The 5,361-nt window shown below is 33.1% G+C and overlaps 1 long non-coding RNA gene across 1 annotated transcript; it reads right to left on the bottom strand.

Moving 5' to 3' along the window:
- Positions 1-1,846: 1,846 nt before the first annotated feature.
- Positions 1,847-4,889, bottom strand: LOC108376253 (uncharacterized). Its single transcript, XR_001849245.1, has 3 exons — positions 4,876-4,889; positions 4,680-4,683; positions 1,847-1,979 (listed from the first exon to the last, which is right to left on the bottom strand). It is a non-coding gene; the product is annotated as an uncharacterized LOC108376253 (long non-coding RNA).
- Between the last annotated feature and the right edge of the window lie 472 nt (positions 4,890-5,361).

The following is a 5,361-nucleotide window of genomic DNA, read 5'->3' as shown; positions in this document are numbered from 1 at the left end:
ACAATTTTTCGTAGAAATAGTATAGAATTCTTGAAAATCAATATTTTTCTATCAGAAAACTGTTAATCTTCAAGAGACTTCCAATAATAATAAACAATTGTTTATTTTACCATTTTTTAAATACCAGAATTTTTTTATGGGTCCCCCATTGCATTTTTGAAGTTTGTAGGTGTCCCATAAAAAATAGTTAATACTAAGAAATTGTTAAATAAACAATTGGGTATTATAATTGAAAGTATCCTGAAGAGGAGCAAAGTTCGTCGATCGAAAAATATTGATTTTCAAGAATTCTATACCTTTGTTTTTTTGAGCATTTTGAGCGACCTCTTAATATTTGTTGATTCCAAAAAAAAAAACGAGTGAAATGTTTTTCGGTATAGAACAATCCTAGCGGGCGAGAGGATTAAAATTCCAATTTTACATTGTATTTTGGACCACCCTAGTGTACATACATATCCTTACATACAACAATGCTGGAAGTCGTATGAGTCAGCATATTGTTTTGCAATATTCTTGCCACTTATGGCACGCAAATTGTGTTTACGTTCTATGTATATTTATCGTAGAACATTATGCTCTGAAGTATCTACATACATATGTATGTGCTTATGTACATACATATCTATGTGCTTATGTACATACATATCTATGTGTTTAGGTAGTTGATAGAATATTCGTTGATAAAGTTAACAACTTTTAAATCGATTTGAATTATGTTGTTGTGGAAGTATATTTTATTTAATGATTAGGAAGTTTATTTAAGAAATTGTATTTTCGAAGTGTTTCGTTTTTTTATTAGAGTATGCTATCCCAGCAAACAATTAGGTTTGATATATATTTGAGAATGATTTGAAATCAAAGCCTTTATCAAATGTCAAACGTTTGAAATTGATTTGATATTGATTTGAAAATTACAGCTTTCTCAATAAAAGGGGAGTTTGATCTCCATTTGAAAAATTGAGAAATTGGAAAAAAATTTATAATAGGAAATGTATATTTCATATTTATTTTTACCTCGCAATGTACATATGTTTGAACATAACAAAAGAAACAATTAAGATAAAGTAATTTATAATAAATTCGTCTTGAAGCGCTGCAGCTGTTTCAATCGGCGCAAACATCAAATCCACTATTTGTGGGCTTTCTCTTTGACATTTTTTCTATTCATCGTTTTTTTTTTCAATTGATCTTAATTTTATTCTTACAATTTTTGATTCAACTGCGCATTTTTATAACGTTTGATACTTGACATCGTTCTTCAAATCAACCTCAAATGAATTTCAAATGTAAAATTTAAGCCTCACTTTCAATTTGAGAATCATTTGAGAAAAACATTTGACATCAAATTGAGAAATACATTTTTCTCAAACGCTTGAAACTGTGTTTGCTGGGATACTGCACCATTCCTTTATAATCCCACTAATTCCTTTCACCCTACCTCCTTTGATGTCTGTCAAAATATTACCAGTGTCCATAAATCTACTCCGATTACTTTTTTCCTCTTAGGGCCATTTTCACCATCACTGGTTAACACTAATCCCCAGTTAAACATCGTTACCGACGGTACTGACTCCATTCATTTAACATTGGGGCGGTAACGTCGGTAACAATGTTTAACTGGCGATTAGTGTTAACCAGAGATGGTGAAAACGGCCCTAAATCGATTGCGCTATTATCATTCATGACATAAACACTAAACAAATTAATGCATGTAAGAAGTGTTTTCGTGGAAACTACTACGAGCAGAAAAATAGTAGTACATAACAAAAAGTTTTAAATTTGTATTAAAATGTTAATATTAATACTAAAATTTAGCACAATTACTTAGTATTGGGTAGCATGACCCTTGTTTTTAATCACTACTGCATAACGATTTCTCTTGGAGTCTACGAGGCGTTGACATCTTTCCTGAGGTATTGACTGCCATGCGCGGCCCATAGTCCGTGGTTATTTTTTGGTTTTAGATCTCATACGGTTTTCTTAAGGATTGAGGTCAGGAGATTGAGCTGGCCACTCTATGACTTCAATTCCGTTGTCCCGAGACCACAATTTTGCTAGCTTACTTGTATGCTTCGGGTCGTTATCCTGCTCTAGTACCCATTTGAGTGGCATTTCCTCTTTAGCGAATGGAAGCATAACATCCTTCATTGTTTTTACGTACTTATTCTGGTCCTTGATAATTCTTATCCAATATATTGGGCCCCACACCGTGATATGAAAAAAACATCCCCATACCATAATACTGGCCTCCATGCTTAAACATCTTTGCAGTGTACCTTGAATGATATTCCATATTTGGGGGGCGCCTTACGAACTGCCGAGCCTTTACCACTGTATATAAAAATTTTTGACTCATCCGTCCACAGAATGTTCCTCCGCTTCCGAATAGGCCAATCCAAGTGTTTTTTGGCAAAATCTAGTTTGCGTATCACATGATTTTTTTTCAAAATCGGTACTTTACGTGGACTTCTAGCACAAAGTTTGTGTTCTTGGAGCTGTCTCTTTAATGTGTGGACACTACATGGTAACTTTCGGTTATCCAAACTTTCTAAAGCTGACATTGTGGGACGAGTCTTCGAATATTTAATAATTTACCGTTGATAATTCCTGCTTACCACCCCGTTTTTCAGGTTTATTTTGATACGTTAACGTATTTCGAATCATGGAGGCTGAACATCCACCAATTTTTTCCACTTCTTTATGTGTTTTCCCTATTTTTAATAAGGGTTTTAGTAATTTCTTGTTTTTCGTGACCTCGGTGCAGACTTCGTACCATTAAAAATTACAAAAATGCGCTTTTGTCTATTCCGGCTAAATGTGTAACAAACCAAGTCATTAAACATACTTTTTATTCCAAAAACTAAAATATTTGTTATGCGGTACTATTTCACTGCTCGTCTTAAATGCCGCTCACAACAGGGGATACTTCTAAAAAAATTGAAACGTAGCTGTTGAACGGTTTGAAATTTGCATAGAGTTAAATCATACACTAAAGATGATAATTGAAAAAAAACTCGATTCCAATATCGCGTAGTATGCGACATCAAGGGCATAATGCACCTCACAACGGCGCACTACTATTTCAGTGATCGTAACTGTAAGTTACTATGTAAAAACATCTAAATCAAAATTTAAAAATTTGTAGAACATTTATAAAAATTTTAACAAATGTTCATCACAATTTGAAACATTTTTATCAGATTTTCTAGAATTGGGTTGAGGTGCAGTTTTGTAGCCCATTAAATTTTAGTATATTAAAATGCAAGTTGGAAGAAGCTTCGACTTACCGTTGATTTTTGACAATTTTTTGTTCACGCATTTTCTTCCATACACAGTATGTTCAACAATTTTTTTTGTTTGGAGAAAATGAGCAAAACCTTCCACAAAATTTACCAAATAGCAGTAGTAAGTCCCAGCTACTTAAAATTTGCTTTTGGAATTGAATAGGTTACAAAACTGCGTACTCAGAATGTTTCTAAGAAATCTAACTAAAAAGCTTAAAATTTGTATGAGAGTTTGTCGAATCATGCTAATTTTTATACAAAGTTTGAAATTTTGACTTACATGGTCTTTGTTAGATAACGAGCCACACTTTCATAAAAATGAATAAACATTAAATAATCGAAAGGGAAATAGCCAAAGAAATCTAAAATGTCTTCCCTATTTATATATTCGCCAATCTATCTACAGCTTATTTTTTTTATATCCACGGTTTTTGTGAGGGTATTAGTATTATCTTTTATAATATCATTAATTCTATTATTATATTATTAATAATGGCTATCATAATGGCTATGTTTATGGCTCAGTTATATTCTATGTTCATTGTCGGGACTTAATCGGTACAAATATGAAAAATCGGGGCACTTATACGTCCCGACTTTTAAAAAATATTCAGCGGGACAATTTTCTCAAAATTGGTACGAATGGTCACCGTAATTATAATGTCAAAAAAATATAGATACGAGCATTCGTTATAAAAGTAATATCTGGTCTGGTGTTACTTCTTAAAAATGAAAAAAAATTATTTTATATGAAATATTACATAATAAAATTTGGTTGCTAAATTATCAACATCTTAATAACGGGTTATATTTTTTTCAAAAAGGTATAACTTATTAGTAGGGCCGAGTGGGATCTTCATTCCTTTACCAAAAACTAATGCAAAGGTCCTTTTATGGATCTACGAAAAGAAAATCCGCGCATACTCGCGCCAAAGAGATTGGCGGCCATTTTTATTTCACTAGACCAACTTTAGCAGTTGTTCCAAATAACATAAAGTGTATTAAAATATTAAAGGTTAATCTATTCGGAGCTGTTAAGTAACGATTATAAATCGCAATGGTTGCCGATTTAATTAATTATTATTTTTTAAATCTGCTAAATGATCGGCCGCTGTGGCGTAGTGGTGAGCAGTGCGCGCTTTCACTCCGCAGCACCTGGGTTTATGCCCTGGTCAAAGCAACATCGCAAATTAATATAGAAAAAAGGTAAAAACCGCGGTCGTCCCTCGGCAGGCAATGGCAAACCTCCGAGTGTATTTCTGCCATGAAAAACAGCTTCTCATAAAAATACAATCGCCGTTCGGAGTCGGCGTAAAACTGTAGGTCCCTGCGCATTTATGTGACAACATCAAGGCGCATGCCTACGGTGACCATCCGTCCTTTATTTTAAAGGACAGTCCTTTATTTTAACCCCCTGTCCTATATAATTTTTTTTTAAATAAAGGACGCTTTTTGTCCTTTATTTCTTAAATTGTCCTTTAAATCAGCTCTGCATTTTTCAGAGGTAAATTTTTAAACATAGAATATGAAAAATAAAAATGTCCATTATAAAATAGAATGAAAACTTTCGCCAGTTTGTTTCGCACCCCACTTAAGGGTTTCTATTTAATCGGTAATCTTTGTACAATCTATAAAGCATAGGGGGAGTTGTGCCCAGGATCGTGTTGTACGCTGAGTTTCCAGTTCCACTGAAAGAAAACAATAAACCTCCTGTTGCACAGTGATTAAAAACTGGCATTTAGTGTTCGTAATTCACTGGAGCCTTAATTTTTCACTTAATTTGATAATTTTTTTTTTTTTATGACAGCTTACAATATTTGCAAGACACCAGGTGAGCCTGGTTTGTGAACTTTTATTTGATAATATTAAATTTTTTAGTACAAAATGCAGAAAAAGTAACAAAAACTAGTTGAAAACAATTGTATGGTTCTCCCAAAACGAAAAAATTACAAAAAAAATTTGAAATGTTATAAAAAAATGTTCACCAAAGGATATATATTTTTTTGGTTTTTAGTAAAAATTGGTTGAAAAATGAAGGCTCCGGTGTGCCCTTTTCCTGTACGGATGAGGGCAGCCA

Source organism: Rhagoletis zephyria, unplaced genomic scaffold (genome assembly GCF_001687245.7).
Source record: "Rhagoletis zephyria isolate East Lansing unplaced genomic scaffold, Rhagoletis_zephyria_1.1 Rzeph_scaffold_10127, whole genome shotgun sequence".
Lineage (NCBI taxonomy): Eukaryota > Metazoa > Arthropoda > Insecta > Diptera > Tephritidae > Rhagoletis > Rhagoletis zephyria.
The sequence above is the reverse complement of the archived record's forward strand: the minus strand, read 5'-3'. Positions and strand labels throughout refer to the sequence as shown.